Genomic DNA, 13,014 nt, shown 5'->3' with positions numbered 1-13,014 from the left:
TCGGCCAAATGACCCTTTCGGTCAAACGACCCTTTCGGCCAAATGAACCTTTCGGCCAAACGATTCTTTCGGCCAAATGATCCTTTCAGTCTGATAACCCTTTCGGCCCAATAACCCTTTCGGCCAAATGACCCTTTCTGCCAAATGACTCTTTCGGCCTAATGACCCATTCGGCCAAATGACCCTTTTGCCCAAATGACCCTTCGGCCAAACGACCTATTCGGTCAAACGACCCTTTCGGCCAAATGACCCATTCGGCCTAATGGTCTGTTCGGCCAAATGGTATAATCGGCCAAACAACTTTTGGCCGAATGGGTTTCGATCCAACGAGCTACTGATTTTTTAGAGCTACTGATTTTTTGAAAATTAGCCTCTTCGGACAAAGACACCGTGAATGGGACTTGGGGTTAGCGAATCTATGCTCAATGTACACGTTGAGAAAACTGTTATATTTTCAGTCAATAACGGCGCCGGCCACGTCGTTACGGTTATATAGGAGGAAAGGATTGTTAGTCCTACTTTCGTTGCTGCAAGAGACCGAGAACATCTCTACATCTCCACGATTGTCTTAGGAAGGACATTGTGTTAGTTCTTCTTCTTCTTCTTATTGGCATCACAGCCCCCACTGGAACATTGCCGCCTCGCAGCTTGTTATCTAAGTGTTATCTAAGCATTTCCACAGTTATTAACTGCAAGGTTTCTAAGCCATGTTACTATTGTATCATGAGGCTAATACAATCATACACACTTAACTCATTTTACAGTATTCGGTAAATTTTACCAAAATCTCTACAGCAGAACTGTTCGGTAATTTTTTTTGCAGATTTTTTGTAATTTTTTCCATTGCTTAACTGTCAAAATCACCGAAAACCAGTAAAATTATTTACCGAACAGTTCTGCTGTTGAGATTTCGGTAAAATTTTACCGAATTCGGCGATTTATTTTAAGTGTGTACTTTTATGCCCAGGGAAGTCGAGAAAACCGAAAATTTTCTCAACAGGGTCAAAATTCCCTCAATTCCCTTCCCCCAGCCACCTTCAGCATTCTTTTGCTTTGTAACCGCGCATCTTACCGTACGGCTAAGGAAGGCTTCATTGTGTTAGTTACAGAAGATATTTCATTTGGATTCACGTTGTGAGCGAAGTGATCTATGGGATGAAATATATCAAAACGCATTTAAAATATTTTACTCACGTTCCTTTATTCACGAGCAGCGCACAGCGCTAATACGACGAATAGGGAGCTTTCATAAACTACGTAACGCTTAAAAGGGGGAGGAGGGTTGCTCAAAGTGTGACAATCCATACACAAATTTTAGAAGCTTCATACAAAAAATGTGACATAGGGGGAGGGATGGGTTGAAAATTGTCAAATTTTTGCGTTACGTAATTAATGGATCTTCCCTTAGTTCGATGTATAGTTTTATGCTTAAAACAAGGGATGCACTTGTTTGTAGTGGGAGCAGTTCTTCGTGTTTAGACTGATACGAAACTGTTAGTTATTTATGGGCCGTTTGTCCCCAGATTTCCATCGTGATCATATCAGGGACCTTCAGAAGAGGTAATCTCAAGACAAAATTTTCAAAACGACTTATCTGCTTTTGTAAACAAAGATTCAAACGACGATTTGACGAATCTGATAGCTCTCCCGCGCAAACCAACACCATCAACAGGTAGCGGAAACCTTCACCTACCTATTGGTGGTGTTGGTTTGCGTGAAAGAGCTATCAGATTCGTCAAATCGTCGTTTGAATCTTTGTTTACAAAAGCAGATAAGTCGTTTTGAAAATTTTGTCTTGATCTGTGAAAACTTTTGTAGGAGTCAGCGTCGCGAGTGATCACTGCAAATGTACTGCAAGCCTTCTGGGAAATTTAGGAAAGATTCTTCTTCATGAACATTCAAAAGCATCTACCGGGAAATTCACAGGAATATTATGGGTAATTTATTCCATTATTTTCTATTAATCAATAATTAGCAATATTTATATTTAAAAAAAACATTCATTTAGTAGCTTTCAAATTTATTCTGGTCAAATTTTTGGTGTTCGAGGTGAGATGAATTTGCACAATGAAATGGAGATGGGTACACTGGCGTAAATAAAATATCGAAATTCATAAGTTACCCTTATGAAACACCAAAAGTTCATTTCATAACCGTTTCATAAGGCTTCTATGAAATTCATAATCATCCGTATTAATTACATACCTATGCCTTATGAATTCCAATATTATTCCTTATGAATGACAATCATAAGGCAATCTTATGGAGCAACATGTTCATGTGTTCATCCACCGGAAAACATTAACGTCATTGTTTTTGTTTTGCATTCCCGCCGACCAAAAAGATTTCAATCGGAACCCTTCGCCGTTATTTCGATGGATTCGCCACAGCAGATATCCGACAGGTAAGTGCACATCACGCAAAATAAAATTATATTTCTGATAAGTATTGCTTTGCAGCTGCGAACACATCTCTTTTTCTGGACAAACTTATCGTTACAAAACACAGCCAAAACAACCAGTTCTGGGGCCATTCGTCGCTTTTACATTGCCATCAAATCGGCGCGGTTGATTACAGAAATCTGGAAGCACCCTAGCAAAGGAAGGACTGTCCGTGATGGCAAGATAAACGTATATTCGATGGACGAGGCACTGGCATCGCCTGTAAAGCAGTCAGCGCGCGACGATAGAGTTGTACATCCCGAGGTGCTGCAGAGTGCAGGAGCAGCACGACATTATTAGCGGAGGATCAAGTAGATTGCGGATTAGGCCCATCGCAGTTACTATGTAAGTTTTACGGAAAAATGACTAACGGGACTTTTACTTTTTCAACGTTCACTTTCCGAACATAATGCTATAATTTAAGATAAAGCCTAAAAACTTAAATAATTGCAGATAAAGTTATGACCATGACTTATAAAATTCATAATAAAAATCTAAATCAAGCTTATTTATTCCAGCAATTGCATCATTTTTGAAGAAAACGGAACGTTTTCCGAGCACTCAACCGGCGATGGGTAAACCGACACCAATGAGGATGCCGATGGTATTGGCAACGGTACGAAGAAAACCACCCAGATTCATTCGATTCAAATTCGTTTCAAGCTCGAATTTGAGTCATTAGCTAGGAAGCCGGCATCATCGGTGGAGGAGCGATTTCGAACGGTTGATTCACGCGGATGGCGAGCTGGATGGTAAAAAACAACGAGGGAACGAAAATATGTGTGTGGATAAGGAACATTATATGAGAGACTGCAAGCTCAAGTGACGTCGTACGAATCCAGGAAAAGTTAGCAACAGATGGGCCACGAAAAGGTTATCAAATAATACTCGGATTAGAAGGGTCCATTGGCATTCGGAAAAAATCTTGAAGCTACCGGTGAGTTATTTGCTGTTGAAGATTCTGATTGTAAATTTGTGAAAAAAAAATGACACAAATTTCAACCGATTGGTTCCATTTGTGTAGGTCCCGCGGCATTCGGAAGAATATAACAAAATAGGAGTTGTGCCCTGTTCAAGTGCGACCTTTTTCGACTACAAGATCAACACGGAAAACATACACGAGCATGTCTGGAGTCATTGAAGTACATGTAAATACCATGACCAGGAGGTAAAAGGATCCGCTCCGCTGTCCGAATAAACCGAAGTTGTGGGCTCATGTGTTGCTGCTGATTTAGAACGATGGAAACTACCTGTGGCTGTGGGAGGTAAATCAGTTAGTTCAACGAATATTACATTCTAAGGAGATCCGATTCGCGATGCAAGTCTATTTTGCAGTCCACAGTTAAAACTACGCAATATTCTTCGGCTTGGTTCGACAAACTACTTAAAAGAATGCATTCTGTCATGGTACTTCAAATTCTAATTCATATATTTACCTTGGAAACTATGTTGAGGGCCAACATGTACCGGACACTTACCAACTTCTTACTGGAGCACCTGATCGGTTTATTAGCCTTCGAAAACACTGGAAGCAGGTGGGTGTTATCCATATCTCGCGCGACATTGCCAACATTGCGCGATTGGTCCCCACTGACATGCTGCCTTGTTCTTTGATTCGAACGCTCTTTTACTCCCTGAGTTCTCGTTCTTATGAATTCCAAACAAAACAAGCGGCCAGGAATTCCAATTCTTTAGGAATTTAAAAATGAATCCTTTAGAGATTTTAAAAATAATCCTTTAGGGTATCTGGAAAAAAATCCTTCGGTGATTCAGAAGGGATACAAAGGAAACCTACGAGAATTTTCAAAGGATTTCTTTAGCCATTCCCAAAAGATTCATTTAAGCATTCCCAAGGGATTCGTTTAGAGATTCCCAAGGGAATTTATTAGCGAATCTTTTAGAGATTTTGATTCCGAATAACATCCTTTAGGGATTCTAAAAAGGATCTTTTTGGTAATGGGAAAATAATCCTTTAGTGATCCGGGCATTCCCAAAGAGTTCTGATTCCGAAGTAAATTTCTTAGCAATTCCGACGGGAATGTTTTAGGGATACCGATGGGAATTCTTTAGAGATTCAGACGGGAATACTTTAGGCACCTGTAGGGATTCCAACGGGAACTCTTTAGAGATTCAGACGGGAATACTTAAGGTATTCCGATGGAAACCCCCTAAAGCATTCCGACGGGTATCTTGAAGCGATATTGACGAGATACTTCCGGAACACTTTAGATATTCTAATGGGAATTCTTTGGGGATTCTGACGGGAATCCCTTAGGGAATTTAACGGAAATACTTTAGGGATTACGGCGGGAATCTTTCAGGTATTCCGACGGAAATCCTTAAAGCATTTTGACGGGAATCCTTTAGGAATTCCGACAGGAATCATTCAGGGATTCTGACGTGAATCCTTTAAGGATTCTGACGGAAATTCTTCAGGGATTTCGACGGAAATTCCTTTAGGAATTACGGCGAGGATTATTTAGGGACTCCGATTTTGACGGGAATCTTTTCGAAATTCCGCCGGGAATCCTTCGGAATCCGGACGGGAATTCTTCGGGGACTTCGACGGGAATTTTCAGGGATTCTAATGGGAATCCTTTAGGGGTTCCAACGCGAATCCTTCAGGGTATCTAAAGAGAGTAATGTAAGGATCACAACGGAAATCATCTAGGCATTCCAACAGGGGTTTTGGCGAAAATTGTTTGGAGATTTCGACAGGAATCCTTTAGAAACTTTGACGGGAATCCTTTAGGGATTCTTCCGTGAAAGTTCAAGTTCAAGTTTTTAGAATTCTCAAAGGAACCCATCATTAGTTTCGTTTCGGATTCTGTTTGGATCTTTAGACAAACAGCTGACCCTTATAGTCGAATGGATCAACATCGAAATCGTGCGAGCTACGACTTAAAGTTCGTTGCGTATTATTCAGCATATATGCTGACTTCGATATTGGCATCGATGTGATGGAACTTGTTGGAGTCATCCGACACTATATTAAAGATTCCACCAGATGTCTTTTTCGGATAGTATATCCGGTGATTCTATAAATATGTTATAATATTCTTAAAGTTATCAGAATTCAAATTCAATCTCAACTCTTCAATCTAAACAAAATTATAATGACAATAGAAAGATAAATAAAGTTCTGAAACCTTATTTTATTCATACAAACAACTTTGTTTTATTTTCATTGAGGTAAATTTTGAATAAAAATATATATTCATATTATGAAATTTCATTATAAAAACTTATGAAATTTCATAAGGTTGATTAATGAAACTAGTGAGGTAAACATAAGATAAACATATATGTTCATTATGGATCTGGTTCATCCAAAATTCATGCAGGTTCATAAGGCTGCCTTATGATTTTCAAATTGATTTCTTGTGGCTAATTTTCATAAGGCAAACTAATAAACTTCGGAAGGTATTTTACGTGAGTGTACGTTTCTCCTCACTCAGCGAACTGGACTATCGAAATTCATAACTGGCGCCTTATGAATCTTCGACCGATTAATCTACCAACAGTGATTCTTATACGCAGTTACCTTCCCGAGTAATCAAGCGTCGATGGGCGTGTGGTCTACATACCGGCCTCCCGACCCCGACGTCCATGGTTCGAACCCAGTCTGCCGCACTTCACTTTTTTTTTCAAATGAAAATCATCATTCATAAGGCAACATATTGAAATTCATACCGATTCCTTGTGGCAAATTTTCATAAGGCGTTTGATTGAAAATCATACGTCCATTTTTCTCAGTGATAGCAATCAAATTCTGTCATGCGATATTGGAATACGGCTGTACTGTACAGTACATACACATATGCAGTACAGCATATATGCAACATCCGATAGATCTTACGAATGTTCCACATAGGACGAAAGTACATGTTTCTTTTAATATTAAAAAAAAACATGTTTTGATAATATCAAGCAGGGTCACACTAAATGGAGAAGCATGTTGAGATAAATTCCGTACGCTGTTCATGCCGTCTACATTTTCATACTACATACCACGTTACAATTATGGCACAATTAATGCCATTCTGAGTATTGCCTTAAGAAGGTAACCTTGGCATAGTTTTCTTGCCACCTTGTAGCATGCAACTCACAGCGCAAATCAGTTCCGCACTAAATCGCGGGTACTTTACTCCACACCACCATCATACGAAATATAGGAGAATTGGTCATCAATGGGATAATTTTTGCCCAATGGTATATTCTATTTTAATCCTTTACACCTAATTTACGGAAGACCGACACTTTCGAATGGATCAAATTCGTTAGAATCATTTTTTCGTTTGATTTTATCAGTGTAAACGAAACAGCAATCAACTTTCGTTCGATAGAAGCTTTAAGCATTCCACATAGCAGCACATTTTATAGGGAATGTTTATTAAAATCTTCTGTTTTCTGCTTGTTGAAATGAAATTCATAATAAAAAAGTTTCCTCCATTTCAAATTGATTGGGTTTTGTTTCTATTCCGGGGTTTCTATTGACGCTGGACGTCAGAGTCGAAGCATAAAATTGAAACCGCGTGATTGGATCTAGCCGGGGCTCGGGTAGTTAGCTATCGGCATCACCTGTGGTGGCGTGATATTGATTCGGTTTTTTTTTCACTTGGGTTAGAAATGCTGAACGGAGGTGACAGCTTCATCGGGAGACATGACGGAGTCATGATTTATGGCCCTGGGGAAATGAATAAATTACTCGATTCATAAATGGAACTCATTTCTCTGCACTATATGGACATACCACGTGCTTCCGAGAAATTTCCTGGTAGAATCTGTGGGAAAATATGCTAATATAGAGTTTGCTTAGGTTTGACTTGTTCGCCAACGTTATCAGCATTTATATTCTGCTTGATTGTCTAAATTCAATTAGTTCATATAACAGTTTCACGGCTGAGCATTGTGGCTGTCGTGTTCATTAGTGAAGGAAAAGTTTTTTTTTCTGAATGGCTTAGGTTAACGATATGTGCTCTCAGCATCAGTGAACTGCCGCATAACTGTTTTTGATTTGACCATATTGATATGAAAATAAAAGTTGGATAGGCATGAGCAACAATATTTTTTCACTAGTATTCCATGCATAAAAAAACTGACCAATATGAGAGAGCAATGGGAATGTAAACTAGAATAACAATAAGAAAATTATTTTGAGCTTTTTAGTGGAATGTTTTCACCTGTCATAAGACGAGTTTGAACAATCCCATTGAATTCCACCACTTAATTGTATCCTGACAGATACGTATTTCGACCTCAACAGTAAGGCCGTCTTCAGTGTCTTGTACTTGACTCGACTTGACTCGAAGTCGAGTCAAGTACAAGACACTGAAGACGGCCTTACTGTTGAGGTCGAAATACGTATCTGTCAGGATACAATTAAGTGGTGGAATTCAATGGGATTGTTCAAACTCGTCTTATGACAGGTAGAATAACAAACCATTTCATCGTGCTTATGCAAAATTTACAAAACTAGCTATATTTCCCAGAAGGTTTTTTATGAAACATTAATTTTCCCAGCAGCTGATCTAGATTATTTTTATAATAGTCTCAAAAGCTTAATTCTGCAGATTTGAACCACGATTGAATAACGAGATTCAAATATTTTTCAATTGTTTTGGTGTATGAATGCATCATTTAATTTGCTTATCAATCCACTTTGCAACTACGGCGCCTTTTTTTTCAGCAGTATAATGCTTCCTGTCTGAAACTGATTTCGTAGAATCAAACCCCAAGGTAGTGTTTACTCTCCAATACATTTTTGAACTAAATCTGTCACATGTTGTGCATATGCATAAATCGAGTTTCAGACATAGTACCTAATTAATAAACACTCCGGGTGATTCAATACCCGGAATATAAGCAGTTAACTTTGAATGAAATAATAATTTCATTTTATTTGACATTTTTCAAACGCATTTTAAATATGCTGTGGGCAAAATGCCCGAACAGTTAAATTGCATGAGTAATACTAATGGACGCGTGGTTGTTTGTTTATCTTAGCGGATTGAACGAAAATCTTACGGGTATTGTGAACGAATCGCAAAACGTCGAATGTAAGTAAAAATGTAGTATATTTGCTCAATCTTTTCATTGCAACTCAATAACTAATAACTAATGTTAAGTCGTAATGGCAATATTCGTTCAGAAACGTATGATATGATTATTTTTATGAGTAAGGCCATTTTTCCCCTTGGATGCATTTTGTACTGTTCTCCCCAATTAGCATTGTAGGTAGTTAAAACTGGCATAAACTCTCAATTCACATGTCATACGCCACGAGAATGATATCACTGCTAATGATATTTTTGAAGAATAATACATTTCATCCTTTTTTTTTATCAAATCGATTCAACGCCTTCTGTTTCCCAATGCACGAATAATGATGAGGCGAGAAAAGTGTGATCACCTCCCGTGGTGAGAATCAGTTTTGCTGTGTTGCGGTGTGAGCTGTCAACCGATGACCTTTCCGGCGATCAAAGCTGAAGAGCGCGCTTGACGAGGGAAACTGAAACAGCACTCTGATGAAATTGAATCGATTCACACGTGGAGTGGATGTGTTTGTGAAAGGGTAGACGATGTGCGATGACGTGGGGGCGGAGTGTATCCTCTTTGTCAAAATTAGATTTTCAGCATATTATCAACAACTTGTTTTCCTGGTTTTTTACCCGGCCAGTGCTGCAGTAACAGAGGAAATTCAATTTCACAGTGCGAAAAATAATCAACGCCGTCGCAACGGTAAACGGACGGATGAGCATCCATCAGCTGATGAAGACGACTTTGTCCCAACCAATATATATATACAAAAACATTCGAAAAGACTTTCGATCCTTTCCCTTAGTTTGTTGGATGTATGTAGTAAGTGGTTGATTTTTTTTAAATGAAACCAACGAACTCTTGAGCATATCAATATATTCAAACAATTCATTGGAGAACTGTTCTTTTTTTCATCTCACTGTAATAATTTTATCACATAAAAAAAGAGGAAGAGCCAATTTTTCGGCTTTTTTTGCATTTCTCGTATATTTTCTTCTTAAAGTGCGTTTCACTGTCACTGCTGAGAAAATCAAATTCCTTTTCACTTCTTTGTTTTCGATAGGATGAGGTATGACTCATACCGTGTGAGATGTAGCATCGAAAAAGCAATCCTTTGTATTCTTCGCCAACTCCGTTTTTCTTTGAGCAGTTATGATGACATTCACATACAAAAAAGTGATGCTGCTATGTTGCCGGAAAATTCATGGAAGCTAAACGCTAGCAAAGCTAGCCACCACGCGTCCGCTTTTATTTTATCGATATGGACAGTGTGCGAAGGCGTGTACCAACGCACAGTGGCTAAAATCGTGTTTTAGCGCGTTTATTGTATAGTACCTTTATTATGGAATTTAGCGTATGGTGTCTTCGAGACATTTTATCAGTAAGTTAATGCACTTTTTTGGAGGTATTCAGCTGACTGATCAATCCCCCTAAAAGTGAGATGAAAAATTTATGTTTTTCTCTTATAATGTTTGATTCTTCAGAAAAGTTGTAGAAAAAGATCTCTTGAAAAACTTTTTCAAAGACACCTAGTTCGTAATTCAGTTACTTTTAGAGATTTTTACGTTTTACGTTTCTCTAAAAGTAACTAAATTACGAACTAGGTGTCTTCGACAAAGTTTTTCAAGAGATCTTGAAAATGGTTTTTCACCATATGTTTTTCATTTTCATTTCCACGTTTTTTGCATGTTTTAGAAAGTTTTAGATAATATTAAAATACGTCGCTTGGTGGCTATTTCAACTTGAAAACTTGAAAAATAATTATAACAGTTTTATTGGACTTTTCAGTAATATTTGATTTGACTGCAACTTGACAACGGGCAAGTTGTGGCAGTCAATCTCATACGCTGAACAAAGTACAAGTTATAAACTTTAAATTAAAACCTGTACTGTAGGGTTTTAAGCGAATGTAAGGATTGACGAATTTCGCGCCAACCCTTCTATGGGGCTGGCAGCACCATCTCAGAATTGAATGAAACTTGGTGGGCATAAAGATATGGTATTTCTAAGCCACCCTGCATACTTAGTTTTTCAAAAATTGTCAAGAGTAACATTTGATGAGGGTCTAGTTTCTAATAACTCTAAAATGACAAGATCTACAAAAAAGTGTTGTATGGCGGACTGTCGTGAAATTCCCAGAAGGTTTTTGGAAAAATATCCAAAAAATAAAATACCGATTTCTACACTGAAAAAAATTAGTTTTAAAAATTAAAATCGATATTACAAAAAAATCTCATCTCAGAAATCGATGAAATTTTTTCTGCAGATAGGTATTTTAATTATCTGGGAATAATGTTCCTGTGACATATTTAAGGAAAAAAAGTTTTTCTAACAAAAACTTTTTTCATGTCCATATTGAGTGAAAAATTATCAGCGTGTTTTATGCCTACATCGCCAATTATAGGTGCAGCAGCCTATCATCAAGCAACGACACATTTTGGACGTATGAAAATTTGTTTGGGAAGCAATTTAGCATAATCTAACATTATTGTGGACCAACATTTGAAAAGGGTTTATGTTTTATTTGACTTTTTGTATCGAAGTAACTTAAAAACAATTACAAAAAATAACTACTTTGAAAACGGGCAATGTTGCCGAAACGAAACTGAAGTGATAATAGTGGAAAAGAAGATGTTGTTTTTCAGCAAAGGCTAACCACTGAACGGTGTAATTTAGAAACCGTTATAAAGCCTGTAGATGATTTTGTATCGTATTTTATTGAAAAAATTGATAAACTTATAATTTATGACATTATTTGCAAACAGCAATACACTTGTACAGTTAGATTTCTCAGAAAATTATTCATTCATTATCCAAAATACTGCTCAAGGTTGGAATAATTCCCAGGCAACAATACATCCATTCGAAGTTTACTTTAAAAGAAACGGTTAATTAGAAAACGTTAATTTTATGAATCAGAAGTAATGACCCATACACAAAAGCTGTTCACTTATTCATTTCAAAATTAATTGACTTTTTGAAACAGTCGATCGATTTTACAAAAAATACTTTTGTGTCTGGGTGAGCTGCAGCACATTATAAAAATAAAAGGAACTTTGCAAGTCTGTGTAATTTAAATTCAAAACATGACTTAGAAGCAGAATGGCACTTTTTTACAAAATCGCACGGAAAAGGCCCTTGCGAAGCTATTGGTGGCACTCTCAAACGAATGGCAAAAAGAGCAACTCTTGCCAAAGATTATGGAAAAACTATCGAGACTCCTCGTGAGTTGTACGAATGGGCGAATGGGCACGTTTTCAATCAAACAAAAATATCACTATATTACATTTCTGTTATATCACGTATGAGCAATACGGCCATCGGGGGTGGCAATGGGTCTGGGGGTGAGAATGGGTCATGGCTCTCACCGCGAGCATGGAGGGCGTAGAGCAAAATCGTTCAAAAAGGTCTCTTATATTTTTGTCTTCTTGTCCTCAGATACATCCATTCTACAACACAAGTAACATTTTAAGTTTTATAACGCTCTTGAAGACCATAATTTACTCTACAAGAGTGTTATAAAACCAGTATAAAACCAAAATGTTACTAGGGAAGCATTCTAAGTAGTTGAAACAGTGACCCATTCTCACCCCCATTTGATCCATTGTCACCCCCGACGACGGTACTCAACAAGAGTTTGATGAACTTTTCAAAAAAACAAAAACTATAATTGACACAAAAGCTTCATTCTTTTATACCAATCGCTCATAATAAAATCCTGGCTAAAAATATTCTAACTCAGATGAAGACCCAAAAGTGAATTGTTCGACTAAGTTTACAAATTAATGAGTATTCAAGTAAAAATAAGAATTAAATGTAGTAACAAATAAAATTAAAGAAAAAATTAAAAAAATGCGGAAAATTTATTATTCTTTAAATGTGCGTTTACCGGGAATCCCCTTAATGAAATTACCTACCGAGCTTCATCGTTTGGAATCAAATTGTTTATCTGATTAAAAAAATCTACCTCCAATTTTTTTTTTCTAAGCCAATTTTAATCTTAACATTCATTAATTTATTGTCTCAGTGAACGAAACGCTCTTTTATGTTTCAGACTTCATAGTTCAGACAAATTTACAATTTTGTAAATCTGGTCATTTGTGTGTAACATTGATATAAGCAATCTAGGAAAATATACGCCCTTTTTAAATGTTGGTCCACATTAATGTTAGATTATGCTAAATTACTTCCTATACAAATTTGATTACCTACGTCCAAAATGTGTCGTTGGTTGATGATAGGCTGCTGAACCTATAATTGGCGCTGTAGGCATAAAATACGCTGATAAATTTTCACTCAATATTGACATGAAAAAAGTTTTTGTTAGAAAATGTTTTTTCCTTAAATATGTGACAGGAATTTTATTGCCAGTAAATTTAGATTATTAAAGTACCTATCTGCAGAAAAATTTCATCGATTTCTGAGATGAGGTTTTTTGTAATATCGATTTTAATTTTAAAACTATTTTTTTCAGTGTAGAAATCGGTTTTTATTTTTGGATATTTTTCCAAAAAACTTCAGGGAATTTCACGAC

At 37.1% G+C, this 13,014-nt stretch overlaps 1 protein-coding gene and 1 long non-coding RNA gene across 3 annotated transcripts in view; one reads left to right on the top strand and one right to left on the bottom strand.

The window, feature by feature from the left end:
* Nucleotides 1-13,014, bottom strand: part of LOC134218363 (snake venom 5'-nucleotidase) — a 112,445-nt gene that overhangs the window by 87,026 nt on the left and 12,405 nt on the right. The gene's annotated exons all lie outside the window — the stretch shown is intronic.
* Nucleotides 2,302-3,690, top strand: LOC134218364 (uncharacterized). Its single transcript, XR_009981323.1, has 3 exons — nt 2,302-2,404; nt 2,460-2,786; nt 2,960-3,690. It is a non-coding gene; the product is annotated as an uncharacterized LOC134218364 (long non-coding RNA).

The sequence above is a fragment of the Armigeres subalbatus genome, chromosome 2 (assembly GCF_024139115.2).
Source record: "Armigeres subalbatus isolate Guangzhou_Male chromosome 2, GZ_Asu_2, whole genome shotgun sequence".
NCBI lineage: Eukaryota > Metazoa > Arthropoda > Insecta > Diptera > Culicidae > Armigeres > Armigeres subalbatus.
The sequence above is the reverse complement of the archived record's forward strand: the minus strand, read 5'-3'. Positions and strand labels throughout refer to the sequence as shown.